Raw genomic sequence first — 11,239 nt, 5'->3', positions numbered from 1 at the left:
AAAAGCACACACACACACACACACACACACCAAAAAAACTAGGGTTTCAATGGTGACCTGCCTTCTAAAGACCAGTCCCCAACATCTAACAACCCTTCTATTATTTCCTATTCAACAATTCTAAAATGAGGCTTACTCTTCCCCTTTAACTCATTACCAGTTAACCCTCCAGATTTCATTTATTTGACCATCAGTTTTGTACTGTTGTAGAGGTTTGCCATAAGTACCAAGTAAATTACAAATTGTGAAATAATTCTAAAACACTGTAAGATTGAAAGCCCACAGGGATATCTATACATTTGTATCAACCAGGACATGCATTAATGACCAAAGATGCTACCTGAAGCAGTGGGCTAAAAGCAGCAGGTTTGGGGAAGATGATCCCTAATTTGTGGCAGGAAGTATAATGTGGCTGAAAGCACCTGTAGAGGCCATAAGGCCTGAAGCAAGTGACCAGTCTAAAGGCTGAGTGGAAATCATTCTGTGAGTGCACCCACAAAAAACCAAGAGTATGGAGGAAGACATTGAAAATAGGACCTTCCATAAAGAAAGAAAGCTGCCACACCAGAGGTCTTCCTTCATTCACTCAATGAAGGAGGCTTGGCCAACCATGCAGAGGGAAAAAAACGTGGGAACGAATCTGCAGCTCTTGAGCAAGATGAGGTACGATTAAATTGGTTCATCTTGTGAGCTCTATGCTTTGCCACTCTCCTGCTCCCACTTCAGGGCCAATATCATCAGATAAGCACTTAGGACCGTTTTCCTCCTACATTCAGAAGTAATAACTGGGGCACCTGGGTGGCTCAGCTGGTTAAGCCGATTAAGCGTCTGACTTCGGCTCAGGTCATGATCGATCTCACAGTTTGTGGGTTAGAGCCCCACATTGGGCTCTCTGCTGTCAGGCTGGAGCCGACCTCAGTTCTCCTGTCCCTCTCTCTCTCTATCTGCCTTTCCCCTGTTCTCTCTCTCTTTCTCAAAAATTAAATAAACATTAATTTAAAAAGTAGTAACTGTTGTTAGTGCTTTAACATTAAAAATTTTTATAATAAAATAATTTCAAGCTTACAGAAAAGTTGCAATGACAATAGTACAAAATATCCATATATCCTTTACCTGGATTAACTTATCATTAACATTTTTACCTGTTTCTTTTCTTCCTTCCTACTCCTCTCTTCCTCCCCCTCCTCACATACACACAACGGTCCTTCATTCTAAAATATTTCAATATGTCTTACCTAAGAACAGGGATATTCTCTTACATAACCACAATACAATTATCAACATTAGTACATTTACCAGTGATATGATTTTACCTAATCCAGATTCATATTCCAATTGTTAAAATTGACCTAATAGTTTATTTTTTAAAGTGTATTTATTTATTTTGAGAGAGAGAGACAGTGGGAGTGGGGGAGGGGCAGAAAGAGAGGGAAAGAGAATCCCAAGCAGGCTCCGCACTGCCAGTGTAGGGCTTGAACTCACAAACTGTGAGATCATGAGTGACCTGAGCAACACCAAGAGTCAGATGCTTAGTCGACTGGGCCACCCAGGTGCCCCATGATACTGTTTTTCAAATTTGCACAATACTACAATGTATGGATGTGCCATAGTTTTTTCAATCACCTATCTTGGATATTTATGCAGATTCCAGTATTTTTTGTGGGAAGAATGCTGTAATGAATAATGTTGTGCTTAAGTATTTTCACATTGTTAGAGTGAGATCATTATGATAAATTCATCCATAATTTTATTAGATACTACTATATCCTCCTCCACATGAGGCTGCACTATTTTTGCATTCTGAACTCTAGTTTGTCATTTTTCAGTGGGATTGTTTTGATTGGGCGTTTAACTCAGTTTTTTACAAAGTTCTTCATATATTAGGAATATTAGAACTATGTGTTATGTTGCAAATATTTGCTCCCAAATTGTCATTTGTCATTGGTTATGGTTTTGGCCCTTCAGAAGTTCTTAAAATATTTATGTAGGAATGCGTCAATCTTTTCCTTTAGTACATCTGGATTTTGAGTCATAGTCTGAAAGTCTTTTCCCTGAACCTATGTTTTAGAGGAATTCATCCACAGTGTCCTCTGGTACTTGGATAGTTTCATTTTTTACAGTTAGATCCCTGATACATCTGGAGTTTATTCTTGAATATGATGTGAGCAATGGGTCTATTTTTACCTTTCCCCAAATAGCTATCCAATTGTCCCAGTGTGACTTAAAAAATTAACCTATTCTCAGTGATTTGGGACACCATATTTCTTACATAGTAATCTCTATATAAAGCTGGGGCTATTTCTCAACCTTTCCTGCTCTGCCATTGATCTATTTCTGTGCGAGTCCCACACTGTTTTTACCGCTGGCATTTTTTCATTCTTACTTTCCATTCCTTCCATTAGTGCCTCAGTTCAGGCAGCAAGAACCCTTAAAGACTGGAGAAACCTAATGAGAAGACTGGTTGGTGATGAGAAACTACTTATTGCTCATTCTGCTTTTCCTGTTCATACAACAGGCTGAGCCCTTTTGCAGGAGTCAGTGGACTCTCTACGTGAGGTAGACTGGATTTTTCTCACCTGTTTCACAGACAGAGATAACATAATACTCAAATAGTTCCCAGAGGTGGGAGTCAAGAAAGTATAAACGAACTTGTGCCACCTCTTTTGTTTCCAATCTACCTAAAGGTTAATCTACCACCTTCTCCAGAGATGACGGTTTTTACTAAAGAAGGGAAAACATATGAGGTGAGCTCTTGGGCATATGGCCATTTCCTGGTTTCTGGCCACTCAGATGACAGCACTATGGCCAGGGCACGTGGCAGCGATGGCAGCCCTTCTACTAGAGTCCACCCACCCTTCCAGAAAACTAGAATTGCTCCTCCCAAGTCCCTCTGCTTTTCAAGACCTGCCTTGCCAAACCCTATCCATCCTCACTCTTAGCAGTTTAGAGTCACAGCAACAAACGCAAGGAAGAACATTGCCTCCCCTCCCTGTCGTTAACAAATTTTTACTAAAAACTTTTTATTGAAATGTGTCAATACTGTGGATAGGTTGGACATGATAAATCTCTAGAAATGCATCATTCAGAAACAGATAATAAAAAGGAAAAAAGGAATATAAAATTGTAAGAAGCCTCAGTGAATTTCTTAGGCTTGTAGAATTTCTAAGTGAATTCGACGTGACTGCAATTGATAGCACAACAGCTAGAGAGGTCAGCCATATCGAAGGGCCACTAGGGGCAATATGATGTCATGTTTCTTCCTCATGCACCCTGATAAGCATTCTAGTTACTAAAAAAGGCAGAAATCCAGGAGTTTCATTGAAATATTTACTGTCTAGTGTGTGCCTTGAGGACCTTATTATGAAAGAAAGAAGCTGGCACTAGCTGCATTGAGTTTAAGTGGCCCCCACTACACACATGCATTTACTGGGAAAGGTGAATCTAGACTCCAAGCGAAAGTTCTTTGTGATGTAGAGGTTCTGTGGCAGGTGTTTGCCTGAAATGAACTCAGAGCTTTAAGCCTGGTTGCCTGCATAGAAACCACCTAGGTTTTAGAGCTCCAGGCACCTATCCTGAGTTCTATTTCAGTAGCTCTTGCCTCTGCATGGCAATACTACATTTAACCCAAGTGATCTCTAGTTAAACTTTGTTCTCTAGGAAGTTAGGCTGAGGCATTAAGCCTAGCAGGAAATAGCTCTAGTCCTTGAAACACCAGTCCTTTCTTCCACTAACTAAACCATCTACTTAACGAGATATAGAACAAACTGAGGGTTACTGGGGGTGGGGGGTGGGGGGTGGGGGGTGGGCGGGGGCTAGATGAGTGACAGGTACCTAAGGAGAGCACTTGTGATGAGCACTGCGCGCTGTATGTAAGTGATGAATCAATGATTTCTAGTCCTGAAATCAATATTTCACTGTATGTTGGCTAAAATTTAAACTAGAAAATAATAAATAAATAACCATCTAATTTACATAAGCTATTATCCTGAATGCTACAAGCAGTGACTCCCAGCAAGGGTCTATTTTGCCACCCAGAGGACATTTGGCAATGATGGAAACCTCCTTAGTTGTTACAAGGGGGGGGGGGGGTGCTACTAGCGCCTAGTAAGTTGATGCACAAAACAATCAGGCCAGCATCCAAAACAAAGAACTACCTGGCACAAAATGTTAATAGCGCAGAGGTTGAAAAACTGTCTAAGTTGTAAAAGAACAAGTAACAGGGCACCTGGATGACCCAGTCAGTTAAGCAACCAACTCTTGATTTTAGTTCAGGTCATGATCTTGAATTTCATGAGGTAAGCCCTGTGCTGACAGTGCGGAGCCTGGTTGGGAATCTCTCTCCCCCCTTCTCTGCCACTCCCCTGTTCACATGCTCATTCATGTGTGCTCTTGCTGTCAAAATAAATAAACTTTAAAAAAAAATAAAAATAGAAGATAAAAAGAAAAATAAAAGGGCCAGCAGACTCTAGAGAAACATGTTCCTGATAATTACTTACTCATCTCAGAAGTAGATAAAGTCAGCTTGTGTTGCATGATGAACTTGAAACCAATTTATTTTTTAATGAACAAGGGTTCTTCAACTTGCCCTTAGGCTGTGATAAAAGAGGAACTGGAAGTACTGAAGTATAGTTAATCAGGCTGCTGGTAACATTCATGGCATACATTTTGAAAAGCAAATGTTTAATGCAATAGTTCCCCAGGACAGACCTTGGGCAGAAAGTCAACACCCAAGGGATAAAAAGGGGTTTGTCATACAAAGGTCATACCCCTTGGAGTGGCACTTTTCATTATCACAGAAGCACAGCACACACAGAACCAGCCCTGAAAGTACACAATGTTATAGCTAGGTGAAGAAACCACAGACACCCAATCACACACAATGAGGGCTGTATATAAGGTGAACAAATATCCCCGTTTGTCCTGGAGTCCCACTTTACACCTTTGTCCTGGCATAATTAATAGCACTTCTCTTCACTCTCAAAGGGAGCAGGAAATGTACATGAGGAGTTTGCAACATCCTGTCATAATCAGAAAGAAGCTATCAAAGATAATTAGGGTTATGTCAAAAGGAATCAGGAGGCAAGTTGAAAAGACTCCCACAGACCAAAAGTGAAATGATCTGAGCATCAAGAACTGCAGTGGACTGGTTATAAATCCAAATTCCATGACTGTATTTTGATTGAAAAAAATAACTGATCACAGTTATAGGAAGCAAAGCAACCAAATCATTATTGCAAAAACAGGCAAAGGGAAGAACCAAGCATTTCCTTTCCTAATAGCTAATAAGGGAAAATTTCTGACGGAAGCATTCCAGCTAACTAAATGAAAAGTCACTTATAGAATTTATGATATAAATACACCTGGGATCCTAACATCATAAACAATCATTGACATGCCATCTTCTATGTGTTCTTGCCAAAACATGAGACATGAATTTGGTTACACCCTTAACTTTTAAATTTTTGGTTAATACAGAGGGCAAAGAACCATATTAAGTAACGTCATGAATTCTACAGAAAAATAATGCAGTTGTTTCAATGAATGAATTTCAAGAGAAAAAAGAATAGGAACTGTACATTGTAAGACTTAGAAGACAAAGCAACCAATTATAACTTATGAATCTTATTTAGATCTAACTCAAACTTTTTAAAAGTATGTGCTTCTTAAGAAAACATTAATTGCAAATTAAGAAATTAATCTTATTGGCATGATAATTGTATTGTGGTTTTCTTTTTCAGAGTTTTGTTTTGTTTTGTTTTGTTTTTTGAGAGCAGGTGCAAGCAGGGGAAGAGCAGAGAGACAGAGAGAGAGGGCAAGAGAGAATCCCAAGCAGGCCCCATGCTGTCAGCGCAGAGCCTGATGCAAGGCTTAATCTTACAAACCATGAGGTCATGACCTAAACCCAAATCAAGAGTCAGACACTTAACTGAGCCACCCAGGGGCCCCTCAAGGAGTTCTTACCTTTCAGAGGTACACAACTGAAATATCTAGAGACAACATTTGGGAGCTGTTGTGAAATACTTCAGTAGGGGAGGAAGACAGGGAAGAGGGTACAGAAATGAAACAAGATTGGCTATGAATTTATAATGGGTAAAGCCAAATAATGAATATACGGGGATTCATTGTGCATGCTTAGTATTTTCTATTATAAGAAACTTCTAAATAGAAAAAAATACAGAAAACAGAATATTTAACATTTGAATATGTAACAAAAATTGTGTTACTAAAATTCCATGGAAAAAATTTTCCTTTGAGGCTTTTTTGAGGCATCATCCATAAACTTTGGTCTCAAAGCTGATATGGGTGCCCAAGATAAAAAGCAAGACCTGGCTCCTACCAGAGCTTCTCTGAAGAGATTCCAACTGGCTGAAAACCCACAGTCCTATTTGGCTAAGCATATTATCAAAGAGAATCTAACAATTTAATTCAGGTAAACAGAAAGACCATTAATGAGCAACTCCCAGCCTGTAGAGGCCCAACACTCCTCACTTAGCTTTGGAATATGCACCTCCTTGAGAAAGCCAAACTCAAGCCAAGTCAGCCCCCAGGTCCTACAGACTAGAAGCCAGAGCCTCAGGAAAAGCCTTTCCCTGGGTTTGGCTGCTAGCTGGCTATAAACTTTGCCAAGCGTGTCTGGGAAGTGGGGAAAAAAGAGGTGACTATGCATCTGGACAGCAACATTGCTAAGTAGAAGCAGCCTAGTGTCTCAAGATAGTGGATGACATCTCAGATACCTTTATGGCCAGGCTTCTACAGGGTCATGGAGACAGTGGAGAGACCAGGAAATCATCTGTTAAATCAAACTTAAACATCATGGCTATCTACCATGGCTATCTAAAAAATATGTGATAAAATACTGTTTCAAAATAGAGTGAGTAATGCAACTGTGTTGAAGTCATCAGGTATCTTATTTACAATTTTAAAAAATGGGGAGAAAAAACTCAGTAAAAGAATCTAGTATTAAAAGCCACCAAAAAACAAATCACATCTTACAATTATAGTACCCTGTCAACATAAGACAAAACTCACCCAGCATCCAGCGTTTGAAAACATAGCACTACAATGACACTGCACTGTAGTCCATGCTCATTACAGATATTTAAAACAGAATATTCCAGAATTTTAAATAGAAAGGAAACCTTTTAGTGATGGCAAAAGAAGAAACTGTAAACAGTACAAATACTGTATCTTCTCATTACTATGTACTTTTAAATGCCTAACAAACATCTCTATTTTTTTGAATCAACACTTTTGTGAAACAGATAGCTACCACCTCATGACTTCCAGCTGGCAACTGAGAGCCTCTCAGATGACAAGAATCTCTGGTTACAAGAGGTAGGTGGCGAATGCATTTCAAGGTAGGAAACTGACAAGGACCAAGGACAAAGGCACAGATCCTGGGTCCAGAGAGTTTATGGGAGTATCCATAAGTTCCACCTTAGGAGGTTCTGAAGATCAAATATGTTCACTAAAACGAAGGTTTTATGAAGTCAGGGACTTTCCCATTTTATTTATTGATATATGGCAAGCACCTAAGAGAGTTCCTGGCACACTGTTGGGCCTCAATAAATATGTGTGGAATGAATAAAGTGGAAATAGAAAAAGAAGCATCTTTTATGTTGTAAAGTGCCATCAAATACACTGTATTAATAATAGTTCATCTTTCAGATTTATTTAATTAGAATTTTATATAGAACTGAACAATTTTTAACATACTTTCATGTTTATTCAATAATCAATAGCAAAATATTAATTTCCTACTGGATGGGTGGATAGTTGTTACAGTACAAGGAATAACAGGGAAACTTTACAGATGAGGGTACAATGTTAGAGACAAAGGGGGTACAAATAAAGTAAAAATAAACAAGGCTGCCTGAAAGATCCCAACTGGAAAGGGAAAGATCCAGCACCTGAGCGAGAGGGCAGAACAAGTGAGCACCAGAAGACTATCCTCTCCAACAGCACTTAAAACAAATGTTAACTTAGAACGCCTGGAGCTATTAATGGTTCTGTGTGTGTCCCCACTGGTAAATCAGACGCTCCAGGAGGCTCACATTCATGTGCCTCATTCATCACTGTGCTCCCAGCACCAGACACACAGTAGCTGTTCAATAAATACTTGTTAAATGGAAAAGAAGGGAGGCAGAGTTTGAGCTAATGATCTTGCAGGTCGATACAGCCCTACAACTTACACAATGTGGTGTAAGTTGTCAATGTGGGACACCATTTTGCCCTTACTATCAGACTTGCTCTAGAGGCAGACATGAACATCCCACCGAGGGAGAAAAACTTCAACCTGACCTGAAATTCAGGAGATCATTTCCCCCAAAGATGGTAAAACAAAAAAAAAACCAAAACAAAAAACACTGTTCACACCACTTGGATCAGAGAGCTGAGGAGCTTTGCCCTCTGGAAACTCAAAATAAATCAGGCCTTGCCTTGCTTCTCTTTGACAACAAATGGAAGGAAAATGGGTCAAAGTCCCTTTCTCACCCCATCATTCTTCCGCTCACACCTCAAAGCCCTTCAGTAGGTAAAGACAAATCCATCCTCCAATGAGATTTCCCTCTACTTGGTGATCCTGAAAGGTCCTATACCTTCCAGCACCTTTCTTTCACAGAAGAGGTGCATTTTTACTGCACCAGGGTCTCCTGGCGATGCTGAGTTTTCTGGTGCCGATTGAGGATGGACCTCTGGTTGAAGCTCCTCCCGCAGGCAGGACAGTGGTAGGGCTTCTCCCCAGTGTGGATCCTCTGGTGTCTGACCAGTCGCTCCCCTTTACTGAACCGCTTCCCACACACCTGACACCCGTATGGCTTCTCACCAGTGTGGGCTCGCCGGTGCACAGCCAGGTTTGCGTTCCTGCTGAAGCTCTTGCCACACTCACAGATGTAGGGCTTTTCCCCCGTGTGAGTTCTCCTATGCACCTGCAGATGCTGCCTTCGGCTGAAGCTTTTCCAGCAGTCACCACACTTGTATGGCTTCTCCCCTGTGTGACTCCTCTGGTGGACCTCGAGGTGGTGCCTCTGACTGAACGTTTTCCAGCACTCGCTGCACACATAGGGTCTCTTTCCCAGGTGGGTTCTCTGGTGCTTCATAAGGTACTCTCTCAAGGTGAACCCCTTCCCACACTCGACGCACCCATAGGATTTCTCTTCTTCATGGGTTCGCTGGTGTCTGACAAGATTTGAGCTCCGACTGAATCCTTTTCCACACTCGGGACACTGAAAAGGCTTCCAGAAGGAGCTGTGGGTCTTGAGGTCATCAGGCAGGGGTCTGACACCATGCTGAGAAGGCGGAGGCCCTGGCATGTTTGCCACAGAGCTTCTGGGCTCCTGCTCACAGGTTCCTCCAAGTTCAGGGCTCTGGAGCGGGGCTTCCCCAAACCTCTCTGCTGTCGCTCGGGCAAGCGCCCCCTTGAGGTCTGCCTGCTGGGTTTTAGCCTCCTTTTCTTTGCTCCCAATGCCTACAGGACAAAGGAGATAGAAGCTAATTCTGTAGAAGTTATGAAAGTAAATTTCTACGTTAGAATTTGGCTTGTAAGAATGTCCCATTAACAGTTCTTTCTTTTTCCATTTGACCAACGACCTCAATACAGTTTTCTTTGGACTCTAAAACCAGACTTTGCTTTACCTTTTCCCACTTCATTACTGAATGTTTGTGTCTTCCCCAAATTCATAGGTTGAAACCTTAAAGCTCCAATGTGTTGGTATCAGATGGGGTGTTTGGGAAGTAATAAGATACAGTCATTAGGGTGCAGTCCCCATGATGGGCTCAGTGTCCTTATATAATAAGAGGAAGGGAAACTAAAGATCTGAGCACAGAGATCATGTGAGCACGATCCTTTGTGATGGGAGAGGCAGAGACACAGGATAGATCCCTGCTTACTCTTAACTACATGTCTTCAGCACATTATTCTGCACTTATTTGTACGTGACCTTGTTGAAAATACACTTTACACTCATCAAGGTACTATACCTTCTCTAGAGATCATAAACCTATTCCACCGGTGGTGGGCTACTTGGAGTTCTCCATAACCTCCACACAGTTGCTCAGCATGTGGTCCCTGCCACAACCCCCACTCCACTCCTCCCACCACATAACCAGGTTTTATTAATCTGGGTCTCCTGGGAGCCTGGCACAGACTTCCTAACTGCTGGATGAATGAATGAACCCAGTCTGTCAGACTTCTACCAGACTGAAATGCCCATGAATGATGCTGAAATGCCTCAACTCTTCTAGAAGTTCTTCCTCTGATACCTCTTTCACTCTCTCTAAATTAACAGAACAATTGTTTACAGAAGAACAGGAGGAAAGGGAGGCAAAAAAAAAAAAAAAAAAAGAGAGAGAGAGAGACAGACAGACAGACAGACAGACAAAGCTCTAGGAGCAAAGGAGCCAAAACAGAGATGAGGGGTGCCTGGCTTAGTCAATACAGATGCGACTCTTGATCTTGGGGTTGTGAGGTCAAGCCCCATGTTGGGTGTATAGATTACTTAAAAATAAAATCTGAGAGAGAGAGAGAGATGACAAGCAGCACTTAGGCACAGAAAGGGTCCTTTCAGGTGAGGTCGTTAAAACACAAAAAGAAAAACATCACATGCCTCTTAATCTAAACTAATACGAAGGACACAGCTGTCAGCTCTGATAGATGCACAAAACATAACTGTAGAATTCAAAGAATTTTCATAATGAACACAACTATATAAAAAACATCCAGTTAAGAATCTACCAGCATCCAGAAAGCCCTCTCCCAGCCCCTCTAGTGACTATATTCTGCCCTCCCATGGCTAACATGCTATTCAGAGTTTTATCACCATGAAGTACTTTTACCTTGTCTTAAACTTTATGTACTGGGTTCAAATATTGTTGCTGGATGCTTCTGCTCAGTATTATGTTTCTAAGATTCACCCACATTGTGGAATGTAGCTATAGTTATGCTATGTTCCTTTTCTTTGGTATTACACTGTCAGAATATATTGTAATCTATTTATGAATGTGGCTGATATTCATTTGGTCTTTTACGAAGAGTAAAACTGAAACTAAAGGTAATGTACGAGTCTTAGGTGGACTCTGGGGAGATGTTAGTATGCGCTAGGTATTACATACCATGGAATTCTGGTTTCTCAGGCCCAGTCCTACACAGCTATCAATGTAGGAGCTACAAGTAAATGGGAATAAATCACAGGAAGACCTGAAGGTTGAGATGGCCAGTAGACAGTATGCATGGGAAATGGAC

At 41.1% G+C, this 11,239-nt stretch overlaps 1 pseudogene; it reads right to left on the bottom strand.

The window, feature by feature from the left end:
* Nucleotides 1–7,646: 7,646 nt before the first annotated feature.
* Nucleotides 7,647–11,233, bottom strand: LOC115284587 (annotated as a pseudogene).
* Between the last annotated feature and the right edge of the window lie 6 nt (nt 11,234–11,239).

Source organism: Suricata suricatta, unplaced genomic scaffold (genome assembly GCF_006229205.1).
Source record: "Suricata suricatta isolate VVHF042 unplaced genomic scaffold, meerkat_22Aug2017_6uvM2_HiC HiC_scaffold_110, whole genome shotgun sequence".
Taxonomy (NCBI): domain Eukaryota; kingdom Metazoa; phylum Chordata; class Mammalia; order Carnivora; family Herpestidae; genus Suricata; species Suricata suricatta.
Note: the sequence above shows the minus strand (reverse complement) of the source record. Positions and strands in the feature narration are given on the sequence as shown.